Here is a 13,856-nt window from a genome sequence, read left to right as displayed (position 1 = left end):
TAGAAGCTTTGTGAGACACATAAGAAAAAGCATGGTCAAAATCAAAACAGTTAGGTCTGATAGCCTATGTCCTGACTTTTAGTTCAGACTTTTATGAGCCAAGCTTTAAAAACACTGGATCCCACAATAACCAAAATGCACATAAATAGAAACATAACTTTTGTGATGTTTATAATAAAGGATGGAAGTTCCCTTTCAACATTTGGGAGTGATACATGTGAAACAAGGGGTTTGGGGGCCCTCCAACAGAAAATGTTGAGCATGGAATACTTCATTTCCTGCATTCCTATGAATTTCTATGCACCAATTTGTGTCTTTTCTTCATCAATGAATGGTGTAAATGTCTTCAATTTTGTCAAAGTAAAAGTCCAATGCTACATGTTTTTATTGGGGGGATGAGTTCAAAATATTGAGGGGGACGTGGCCCTTTGTGTCCCCTGAAAGCTACAACTAATGCTAAGTTTTTGTTGATACTGTATCATCATGTCACAGAGGTACAAAAATAAGACAAACTCCGTCCAATATAACATGAATCAGGATGTTGGGTCATGAATGTTTTGGTGACAGTAGTGCATTTTTTTTCAAAATAAACCAGGAAGTTGCAAATTTGTAGAGCAGGAGCTGGGCCTAAACAGCATATATTGGTATTTAGACACTATGGTGTGCTTCCAAGTTTGTTGAAGCAGTCTGGGGAAGGTCCTTTCCTATTTCAACATTACAATATGCACAACGCCAAGTCCATAAAGAAATGTTTTACTCATCATGGTGTGGAAGAACCTCAACCCCATCTAACATCTTTGGGATGAACTGAAACGTCAGACATTATCATCCAACATCAGTGTCCAACTTTACTATCTCTCCTGTGGCTGAATGAGAGCAAATCCCTGCAGCCTGGTTCCAAAATCTTGCGGAAAGCCTGAAACCAGAACAGTGGAGGCAGTTAAAGCAGACTGAACACATTATGAGGAGTTAGAGTTAATTTGGGGAAGCAGCCAGTCAGCAAATCCAGAGAGTGAGAGAAAGCTTTTAAAGCCCACTTAGATGTGAAGCCGTATGTATTATGTGGGTTCACTAATGATGCTCTTTGTTTGTTGTCATTCGTCTAATGTGATATTTGCTCTCATGTGCAAATTCTCTGCCTCATCATGCTCACCTAATAGCCGAGGAAGGACGAGAATTTAATACACAGGAGAGAGAAAGATGGAGAGAGAGAGAGAGAGGATGCCGTAAAAAAATACTCAAGGAGTAAAGACAATTGGATTACCTTTTTTTGTTGGTAATGGTCCTGGGCTCAATAAAGACTCTTTAATGGATATCTTTGACAGGAGATTGTAGAAACGTAATAGCCTGGTGTCTCTTCTCACCCATGTATGGCTCATGAGCAGAGGGGAATACTGATTGTGTGCTGACTGATTGACTTTTAAAGTGGCAGATGATGGAGCGCCGACACATTAACAGGTTTTTCACTTTGCAATTTAGAGGTTTATATCATCAGGGAAATGCCTCTAAGAGGCAATAACATGTAAAGTGGTCTCTCAATGTATTCAAAGTTATCTCTGCACCTCTCTCTCTCTCCCTCTTTTTCTCTCTTAGAGCTGGTGTGACAAGTTGAGCGTTATATGACATCCCATGAGACTCAAGGAAATGGGCCAAGCTGAAGAGCAATATACTTTAGCCATGAATAAATCACTCCTGGCTAAAAGCTATCGCAGCTTGTGTGTTGTCAGATGAAATGATTATGAGATTAACATTTAGTAAAAGTGTGTTTTAGCATCATCAGTCAAAGAGATGATTAAAGTCATAAAAAGAGGGGAAAAGAAGAAAAAAACACACACAAAAGGTGACAAGAGAGGCAAATCAGAGCACTCTGGGTGAGGAAGGTTCTCACGGAGGAAATGATTATGGCTTGAATATGTAGCCTCTCTTTGAGTGGAGGTGTTAAGATGGGATAATAAGGAAAGACAAAAGTGGACATTAAGTGAAAAAGTAATAAAATCACACCGAGGTTGATAATAAAACACCTGGAACTAAAGAAAATAAAATTTTCTCTGAAAGAAAAGATGAGAATTTTGACAATATTTTGCATGTTTTTAAAGATAACTTATATGAAATCTTCCGACAAGCTTTTTTTGTATTATTATTTGTTTTTATTTATTAAACAAGATTATTTATTTATTTCCTCTCTCTTTTATAGACTATTTTAATCCCCATCTATATTCCCCTTGATTTGATTTATGATATGCACTATTGTTAATATCCTTTGTATGTGTGCATGTGTATATGTCTATAGATGTTTGTTTTGTGCAATGTGATTGAAAAACAATAAATCCATTAAAAAAAAATCCATCCCGGTTGTCATGTTGGGAAGTAGATATCATTTTTTTTTTTTTTTACATGCAGAGTAAAAGTAGATTAACGCCACCTTCTAGGCTACATGATGACCACCAATTTAGTGACTATAAATTTGCAAAGAAAAGCCCTCATCCTTAAATACTTCAAACCCATCCACACACACACACATACTCTCCCCGTAGCTTTGCCTCGTCTTCAGCAGATGTGACACAGCACTTTATGAAAACTACGGCCCTAAAAAGCACCTGCTTCTCCAGCGGGGTAAATGTGACTGAAAGCCAATTATCCCGCCTGTCACTGAGGGGAATGGGAAATTTCCACCCAGTGTCTCATTTTCTGACACTCTGTGGAACGTGAAAGGACAAACAGGTCCGCTTTGTGTGGAGACTATTTCTAGATGGGGATCTGATAAGCTGTCTCAACACCATGACACGGTCCTCAGAAATAGACAGCAACACAATCTGAAGCTGCTTTACCTTTAGAGCATGGGTCTGCAGAATTTGACAGATTATATTCAGTCTTGAAGGAGCACGCCATTGCAGCTGTTTGCCTCATGTAACAAAAAAAACACATAGAACACTGTGATTATCACAAACACATTGACATGTTATTTGACAAGAGTTGTTAGTGACCCCAATTTAAATCCATAAGCAACATATTAGTTGATTAGTTACTTGAAGTAGATTACAATAATCCCAAAAACAGTTGATATAGAGAACCGCTGGAATGAGTCATAATACCTGGAAATTCATTCATCCATTGTGTGGTTTGTTTACAAGTTTTTACCTTCACCAATTGTTTTTAGGATTAAAAAAAATCCTAAAAGTACCGTAGTGTTCATTTGTTGAGATTATCCTGCTGAACAAAATGTGTACATATCATAAACGTTTGTTTACTACAGAGCTTATTTTCTGCCATTATCCAAAATCCAATGGGAAAATCCCATAGGCTTTTTAACGAGGGAGCCAGGGTGACGCTAACCTCTACGAGGGGCACTCCACAGCCCTTTGATGCATTTAGTGACTGCGATAAAACACACATAAACTGACAAAGAAAAGTGATAATATACTAACATACCAGTCACACATACACACACACACACACACACAAACACAGAACGAGAGTGATATACTGAAACCCTTGGGATAATAATAAACATTTATTGTGCTCTAATTGTGTTGTGAGTGTTGCGAAGGTTCTGGAAAAGTACCTCCAATAATGCAAAAAGCCATGAATTATCAGCAGATGGGTTAAACACAGAGAGAAAACTGCCAAATTACAAAAAGAAACCAATTTTGGCTTTCCAGGTCTAATCCATTACCTCAGCTATTCAACCAGTGATAAAGACAGATCCGCTCTGACGGAAACAGAATGAAACAGAGAGCCCGAGAAACAATAAAGTATAAATCTACTTCGAAGTAAGACAGCAGGCAGTGAGGACCAAGATAAGGCTGTCAAAATTAATTTTGAAAACGACACATCTGTGGAAAAAAAGCAAAGCTGTATGATGGTTATGTATTCTCTGCAGTCGTTCTGTAGTAGGAGACAGTGCTTTCTTTACACTATGGATATAACAGAACTGTGAAAAGAAAGAAAACAACATGTAAATTTCTGAAGTTTAAATTAAGAATTTTAAAAAAGTGTGACATGTTATATCCCTGTGAGAACAAGACTCAGAGTTTTCAGGTGATCAGGTGATGAAAGAAAGATTTTGAGAATCAGTTCTTCACAATATACAGTAGACTAAATCATTTTAACGTCACGGCAACTACACCAATGACAACAAAACTTTTTTTTATTTCTGTTTAGATTTTCAGCCATAACTGTTACGTTAAATATATATAGTTAAACACGGTGGACTGACCTGATGTTTCTACTCTGCTCATTTTATGTACAGTGTTACTTGGCTAGCATTTTTGATAACCAAACCTACTGGCATGGAAGCGCTTAGCTAGTGAGCGCACAGCTCACTGCTGGGACCGGGACTGCAGCAAAATGTATTTTAGCCCCTTAAAAAGACTAACCTAAAACAATCAATAGCAATTCAAATGTACGTCATCTTTTGAATATTTTCACCGCTTTACCTTACACACTAACCAGTTAAGACAACTTTGATGGTTTGAGAAGTAAAATTACTCTTTTCAGGTGGGCTTATTTTAGATGGCTAAAAACTAACCAGTTGAGACAATGTGTGCTAAGTGCCATTTCAGTTTTTGTATGTGATGCAGTGATTTCAACAAAAGTTATTGTATAGAAACATTGTGGTTTGCTCTAGTGCAGATGGATGGAACCAATTTGGTGAACCTGGTTATTTGGTTGAAAACCATGACAACTTCATTAACTGGAAGGGCACTCGGAGAGTGCAACATGATCTCATCCCAACTCGTAACATGTTGCCACTTGGTCAGTGGAATTACAGATCTACGTATTATGAGTTAGGTATCCTTCTGCATCTGCCAGTTTACGTCCTGTCATGCCACTAACACAATGTCAACAAATAGACATGGTGGGATGACACTGCATGTGGTTATGTTTAGGCAACAATAGCACATGGCAACCAATGTCAGAACGTCAACTAACGCACATGCTGGCACGGATGATTAGGTTTAGGGGAAGGAGGCACATGGTAAGGTTTTGGAAAAACCCACATCACATTCAGATGGGACGCGAACACCAAACTCCCACATGAAAGTCCATTGTCCAGACCTCCACCAAGGCCAAATGCCCTATCTCGCAATACTAAAGAAAGTGAAACATTATTTGTGTATCTGCCCTGTGATTCAGATCTGCTCCATAATTGAACTGGTTCATCCTTGGCCCACGCTACATCCCTCCACCAAGTTTCATTAAAATTGGGCCAGTAGTTATTCTGTAATCCTGCTGACAAACAAACAAACAAACCAAACCGAAAAACCTAATCTCTATGGTAGAGGTAATGAGATGTCCCTGATCATTCTGATCAGGTGCAGCTTCAGCTGTTTGGGGTCCAACAAGTCCTAAGATCTGAAACTGACTAAAGTGATTGAATGGGAAACTGAGTTTCTGCACTATATATTATTGTAGAAATTATGGTACACCCAAACTCAAAATACAGCAGATAGAAGTTATTCAGGAGCAACTGTTCATTGGATTTTAGCATCAAAATCTTCCAGTATTTTTTTTCCAGCAGCCAGGCCTTCAGTTTGAGATGTAGTGCTTCAGCAGGAAGCGATCATGCCCTGCCCGTGGGCTTCATCACTCATACAGAAACACTGGCCCTGTATTGATTCAAATATAAAAATATAAAACAGAGAGCATCAATATTTGTCTGAAACCTGCCTGAACTCCGCCGACCCCTCTGCAGCTCGAAATGCTGCACATTAAAATGTTGAGGTGCGTAGGAGCTGTGCAGGTCTGAGCTCTTAAATCAAACCAGTGACAAGAAAACACCAAACGACTTAATGATTAATTCCAGATCAATTTCTGTGTTATGTTTACTGTTTTCTGCTAAATGCACCAATGATGCATAAAAAACGGTGCAAAATCAGGCACTCTTGCCAAGCACGGCAGCACTTTGACTTATTGCTTTCTGACCTTTCGTGGCATTTGGAAAGGGCAACTCTGCAGAGATGGTGCATACACATATGCAAATTGATAATGTTAGGTGATGGCAGCACTGGGCCATATCAGTGATTCAAATTATTTGCTCTGCACTTTGACAATGCCTCTCCATGACAAAAGTGGCACTGGTATTTGAGTTATGGGCTCATTTTCATGTCACTAAAACAAATTGTTTTCTTGAGTTACTGCATAATTATCTAAAATACAGTCAGAACATTAAAATTTTAATGGGCTTGGCCTCTGACCTTGCTGTCATTAGATATTCATTTCAAGAAAAAGCTGCTTTCAGATGCTAAAGCACTGAACTACACATTGAATAAATGCCTATTTTGTTAATGACCCTTGACCTTCATCAGTTGTTTTCTGGACAAGCAGACTTACTAACCAACACTCAGTGTTGGTTAGTCAATATTAGCTACTAGTGTATTTACATGTACACACATAGTAAAACCTGATTACTGTAATAAACAGATAATACATGTAGTGATGGCCAGTTTTGTGTTTTTTGTTTCCAAACAGCCCATTTCCCCAGGAGGTCATGTGATACCTCTTCTTTGAAAGAGTAATGTCTTGAAGCATATGTACACCAAAAATCTTGAGAGCCACAAAAGACGAAGCATGCAGGGACTTTGTTTATCATAAATAAGTTATTTACTGGATTCCCAAATTGTGTGTTTTGTTGTTGGTTAGTTGGTTGTTGTTGTTACCACCAATGTTAGTGATGATGTTCTTTGTGTTCGTATTACTGATGTGCACTAAGATTTTAAACTTGCAAGGAAACCAGACAAAATTGTTCCCATCCTAAAGTTAATTGTAAGATTGATGAGTATTCTAGATTTGTGGAAAAAACAAAACAAAACAAAACAAAAAACAAACAAGCAAACAAACAAACACTATTCACACTCTGACTTTATCGTCAAAGTAATTACATGGGCTCTATCCACCTCATTATTTAGAACATGCGTACTTGCCCCCCTTCATAAAAACACAAAAGCAGCAGAGGACTTCTTTTTTGAAAGCATTTATGACATTTACACCATTATTGTTGCAGAAAAACAACAAATGAGTGCTTGAAAATTTACCACAATGCAGGACATTAAGTGTTTGTTGCTCAAAATTAGTATTAGCATAGTACATATGGTAGAGAACAGCATTCCTCTCTTACTCTCCTAATCTGTACCAGCCCAAGCTATGACAAATAAATCTGTTCAGCGTCCTTTTGCATGAATTATGGATGAACACTGCAACCTCTGGATGCAGTGGGGATTTACGTTGATCGAGCATTCCTGTGCTTTATAGCTCCTCCTGCCACAGTTTCAGTGTGGATTTGAAAAAAAAAAAAGAAAGATGATAATTTGTGAAAGAAATTTGAGTCAAAGCAGAGGACATGTCCAATGCACAGTCTTTCAGATGTGAATTTGAAATTGGAAACATGTAAATTTGATTTGGCTTTATTTATCACTTAAGGATACTTTTTGACTGTTTTCAGTCGCAAAAAGTTTTTTCATCCAGATAAAAGATTACAGATTAGAATTCAGTTATGTAGTCTTCACGAATAGACATTAAACTTTTCCATGGATGTGCAATGCATGCGTATACTAAGACTAATAACTAGTTAGATTCGAATTCCAACAAAGATTTCCACCTTTTCATTTCAAGTATGAAACATCTAATCATTTTATTTGTGAAATACATAATCGGTTTTGCACCTCACTTATGCTATGGTCACTCAATGGGAGCAAATCCCGGCAGCCAGGGTCTGAAATCTGGTCAGACACCTAAAAATGGATGTAATTTTCAGGTGTCCATATTATTTGTCCATGTGTCCACAAACTCCATGCTGTTTTGATACAAAATTTAATGATGACAGACAGTATAAGACCAGCAACATAACTGAAATACCCAGTAAAAACTTCCCAGCTGCATGTGCAGTCAGAGCAGTGTGAACATCCTGACAGGCATGAAAATTACCTCAGCTGCTACATGAAGCCTGTGACATTGAGAGATCTGCTATTACAACAGAAACCAGGCAAAATATTCTGGGCAGAAACCTTCCTGTGCTTTGTAGGGTTCAGTGTTTTAACATCTTTAAATCATTCAGGGAACCACAAAATCGATGATCTGACCTGGTTAATCCCTGTTTTAAGTTTTATCTGACATCTGACATTTCTGTCAGGGTAGTGATCAGCTCTGAAATATCACTTCTGAATCCTAAACTTTGACCAAACAGACTGAAAGTCACTCACAAGTTATTTGGAAGTTACCACAAAGTTTCTCTGGGAATCATTTTCTCAGAGCCTTAAAACCACAGCTCCTTTCTCTCTCTCTACTCTCTCTGTCTTGTTGATATTCAAATAAACATGAGGGTTGAATAAAAGTTCATCCTCCAGTCTGAGAAAATCTCATTTTGCCTGGCTGACACTTATGTGAAAGAGAGCGAATAATAGCTTGGGGTTTGTGACTGTCAGTAAACTGGGGGGTAAATATTTAGGAATCTGGAATTGATTGACCAGTCAACCCAGTGACTCACCATTCATGAGTCCCTGCTAGTATTTTGCTTCCATGACATTTCTGTAGGGCATGGAGGATATCAACTTTTGTTTAATATATTTTGGTGGTTATAATAATCTCACTATGTAATTTCAAAGTTTCCATGAGCATGCATAAAATTGGAAATGAAATATTGAAAAAGTTACATCTAAAGCATCAAATCTGCCTATTGTGAATGTGTATGCACAAATAATAAATAATAAATGTAAGAAAGTTCGAGGCTGTATTGAAACTCCCTGTGTAATAATCAACATATGAAGTTGGCTAAAGTGTCTGAGTCACTGTCTTTTTTTCTATATTTTTTTTTAAAGCAGCTTAACCCTTTTGAACCTGAATTGAAAGCGGTTTTGTTGTGCTGCAGTCAGACACCTTTCACAAGCATTCATACCTGTGGAACCTGAGAATACTGGTTTAATTTCTTTTACAAACATGGGAAAAGGTCAACAAGCAACTTGGTAAGAAATGTCCAGCAAATTTCAAAGACCTAATTAATTACCTTGAAGAGAAAAGAAAAAAAAAATCACTAACATTTTTTTCAGCATTTTTTCTTGTTTCCTTTTCTGTCTTTTTTTTTTTTTTTTTTTTAACCTTTTCCATCTTTCTCTCTCTTTAATGTGCTTATTTTCAGACATTTGCTTTTAACTTTTTATTCATGTCTTGCTTATTTTTGGACAGTTTCTTGATGTTGAAGAAATCAGGCTTGTTTGCTTAACCCCCAAACCACATTTTTTCATCTAAAAATGACTATGGGTATTTAGTGGTGTTTTTGATGGATTCACATCAAAACCATGTGATTTTAGTGCATTTGAATTCTAGCTATTGTGTAATTAATATGCATAGTGACTACAATCAAATTTTGCTATTGACTGATCTGATGTATATTTGGCTGCTTTTGTCAAAAACTGAGGACATTGTTTTCTGTCTGCCTCACTGATGTTATTGAGATCAACAACTTTCTTGTGTTGTCAGATTTTTTTTTTCTTGGTACTACATGAATGTACACCAGATGTCCTTCTCTTTCAGTTTTATTGCAATCCCTCAGTAGATAATGTCATTTCCTGTTGCATTAGCCAAGTCATCTTGCTCCAGACAGTAAGCAGGGCTTGTGTTTCAAACACAGACCAAGCACTTTTCTTTTTTTTTAGTTGCTTTTTGAGATTCAGGTGAGGTTTCTTCCTAAATATTGACTCCAATGATGACAAAGCCCATCTGACATCACCGCAACCCGCTTGGAGGTGGTTGGATGCACTTTGGTCTGTTTTGGGAGATGGTCCATCTCAGGAATGACACGGCGAAACAAAGTGCTATGGAGAGGCCCTACCATGTTCCTTGCAGTCAGAGCTGGCACCATCACAGCATTGCTGGGTATCAGCAGCATAGCAGGTAGAAGGGGCCTGGTGTCATACACACAAATACACGCACACACAAAGGCAATGGTGATATATTAGCCTTTCAACTGGCACCATTAGAGCAATTTTCCCTACACATTCTGTTTTTACACTCTGGCTGAAGAACGAATGTCCTAAATGATACCAATTTGGGCCACAAATACACAACAGAAGACACTTCTGACAGATTTGTGCTTTTCTGTACTCAGTAGAGTCCCTGGATAAATAAAAAGTCTAAAGAAGCCTGTGTGTGTGTGTGTGTGTGTGTGTGTGTGTGTGTGTGTGTGTACAGCTCAGCTATGTCTGCGGAATAGAAAATTAGATTAAGTTTCTGGAGGTTTAGTGAGGAAAGTGTGAAAGTCACTAAGAATAAGAAGCTCAGTCAGTCATTTATGAAAGCCAAATGTTGCATTTCATCACTGGAGAGAAAGCTAGGCGGGGATAAAAAAAAAAATACTTGGGAGAAAAAAGAAGAGAAACTTAGACTTTGTTGAGATTGTTTTCTCGCTGGGTTTCTTTACACAAGCTGCAGCTCTGAATGAGTATGTGCAGAAGTTCTATTTCTATTTACTTTGCTGGGGTTAAAACAGGAACAGATACTGGGCTAGGGTCAAAATGGGATAGTGCACTTATTGTGAACACACACCACATGTAAAATGGGACTTTCTGACCAACACGTTTTCCTTCTTAAACATCAAAATCTCAAATGCAACCAACAGAACTTTATCATAACATTTGTTTTGGCTTGTCACAGTAGGAAGGGGACAGGTGAAAGTGTCCATGTAAGCCATAACACTGAACCAGCAATACCTGGACGCTGAAACTGGCTGACCTAGAAGTCAGTCGTTTTATTTATTTATTTTTTAAATTAACTTTTCAGACTTTTATTGTCTGTGTTTGACAGGACAGTGTAAGTGTGAAAGGGGGAGAGGGAGAGAAAGAGGGTGATATGCAGCACAGGGCTGAAGTCGGAATTGAACCCAAGGCCGCTGCAGCTAGGACACAACCTCTGTATATGGGGTGCTCCTCTATCCACTGACCCACTAAGTGCCCCAAGGCAGTTGTTTTAAACCTTTGCTTTTCCTGCTGACTAGCCAACATGTTTGCACAGAAAAAGGTCTACTGTTCAGACATGATTGATTCAAACCCTGATTGGTAGACTAATGTGATATCACATTTTTCCTATATAAGCCCTGACTACTTCAAACCAGTTATTGAGCTCAGAGAGAATACAGAAGTCTTACACGAAAACACACAAACAGTTAAATAAAACAGTGTGTTTATTTGGGTCCCATCATTTTTTGTAAGAAGCTTATTGAGTAAATATGTTTGCAGGGCCTTTAAAGCTGTTGCCATGACAACCCAAATGCCCATCAGAGGAATTTCATTGACAGGCTCCGCTGTGTGCGAGTCCAACTCAACATGCTGAGTCAGCTGAAAGAAAGCCGATAAGGGCCAATAAGGGCTGATTAGTGCCAACAGTGTGGGACAAACCGCAGAAACTAGGGTGACAGATGTTCACAGATGGTCCAACATTGACAGACAACCAACCGTCAGCTTGGTGTTAGGGCCCTTAAGGCTTGGTAATAATTTCTACATTGAACGTCTTTGGACAGCTGCAGTCACATAGACGTGGATGCAGATGGGGATACGGATAAACAGGATTAAATAGGAGAGCTCGGAGGTCCTTTGATAATGCTTTTGATGTAAGGTTGCAATGCCAAGAGGCACCTTTTGTGTGTGCATGAAATGCGACTGGATGGCATTATGTAAGAACGCGGCTGGACAAAGTATGAAACAAAAAGACTGAGCATGCACAGTCGGAGCACTTGTTATGCCACAGTTCACGCGGTCACGAAAAAATGGCCACATGGGGTCTGAGTGGACCCTTGTGGACATGGGTGGATGACAACATTTATGTCATATGGACCAAATTGTATTCACACATAAACACGGACCTAGATACTATGAATTGGCCTTTACACTGACTGTCAAAGCCCAAAGTCACACCCTGTCTCTGATATATCAAATCCTAAGAGCTGCAGGTTTGCAACCATCAGCCATCAAATGAAAAGACCATTAACAGGCTGCATTAAAGTTATTTAAGGATCAGTCAGTCAGGTAAATTTCCTCCACATCTTTCTGTCTTTTTGCATTGCTAAATTTCCATCACAACCATCACTTTTGAGATGTCGTGAGGCTGCTAGTGATTGCTGAGCTGATGGAAACAAACCCGGACTCACTATGTTAGGCCTCTGATGTCCCATCAGTTTGTTTGTGCTGCACTATGAATATTAACAGACCAGAAAAGTGCCCAGAGTGGAATGACGTTGCTTCAGCATGGAGTCTTGTGATGGTGGTGATTAGCAATGTAGAGGCAAGCGATACAATGCAAAATGGAAACAACCGCAGATGGCCATGTTTGCTGATTAGAGAATAAAAGCCTTCGCTATGAAAGTGTAATTTGGTTGATTATACGGCAAAAAAGCCTGTTCTCAAGCATGTAGGCATATTCAATATCTAAAAACTAGACTGCAAACACAACCTCAGTCCCAAAGTCACAATTTCCCATTTCAATTTGGTTACAGCAGCACAGAAGAGGTAAACCTGGGGTGCCTGGTACCTTTGCACCAGAGTCCAGCTGGAGAGCTTTGTTGCCTGTCACTTCCCATCTCTTTGTTGTCATATCTCCACTGTGCATCTCTGACAAAAATGCATGAAAAATGTTCAAGTAACATGGAAGAGATAAAGCTAGAGGTGACTTTTACTGTCATAATTTCCTGTTTATATTGAGAATAAATGTTCATTTTTTTGCACCTTTCACTGACATTTGAACAACTTTTTAAACTTTGTCTTTTGAGTTTGTCTTGAAGCAGACTGTTCTCCCCATAAGAACAGCAACATCAGCTGTTTCAGTAGATGACAAAAAACAACATTATGTTTGTTTTCAAGGTACAAAGACCTCTAGTGAAGGAGAAAACAAAGTAACATTGTTATAGTGCCACAAGACCAGAGGTAGGTGGTCGGATGAAAGGATAGACCAAAATGACTTTCACTCCAAAGACTACTGGTAATTTTTCATTTTTTTAAATGATCTAAACAGTGATTACGCTCTTCTCTTGAGCTTAACCAGATTCTTTACCTTAACATGAGAGCGACAACACCTGAGTCATGTCTTTTTTGGTCTGTATGTATTTACATATTGGCAGATCTGCACAATGGAAAGTCATGCTGCATTAACTACTAGCAACTCATTGTTTTCACAGAGCAACTTACCTGTCCCAGTTGCCTGTCCCCAACAACAGCCACACCCTTACTTCCTTAGTATTTTCGACATTTAGGTTTTTATCTTTAGGGTACTTTAAAACAAGCATAAATGAAAGCTTTACAAACACCCTTTCAGAAACCTGAGTGATGACATCATCTTATATGTTTGTCTTCAGTCTAGGCAGCAGCCTGCTGGCACACAACCACCATTTACAAAATGCCCACTTCTGTACTTTCTCACTGTTGTATTCATTTTTAATCCCTGTTGACATTCTCACAATATCACATGGAATTAAAATGGCACAAGCCAATCTGTTATGCAAAAGCTAATACTTACTGGAAAGTCTTTGCTGGCAGTCCTCTCTTCTGCTCACAAGTTCAGACTTTTAGAAGTTTAGATATAAAAAAAAAAAGAGCAAATCTAATGTAGCGCACATACCACAGTTATAGACCATTTGGTTCAGGGAGACAGTTGTCTTTTTTCACATCCACATTCTTATTAAAAGTGCTGCCTGTGGACCTCAACAACTGAGAGAGACACAGACACAAACATCAATGACAACCTGCAAAGAGTTTCAGCAGTTGTTAACAATCACAAAACTAATTAACCCAGTCCCTGCACTGCCCTTTAAGTTTTTGTTGACAGTTTGGTGAAGAGAGACCAGAGTGTTATCACTGAAACTTCTCCCATTTGCCTAA

Source organism: Plectropomus leopardus, chromosome 13, assembly GCF_008729295.1.
Source record: "Plectropomus leopardus isolate mb chromosome 13, YSFRI_Pleo_2.0, whole genome shotgun sequence".
Lineage (NCBI taxonomy): Eukaryota > Metazoa > Chordata > Actinopteri > Perciformes > Serranidae > Plectropomus > Plectropomus leopardus.
Note: the sequence above shows the minus strand (reverse complement) of the source record.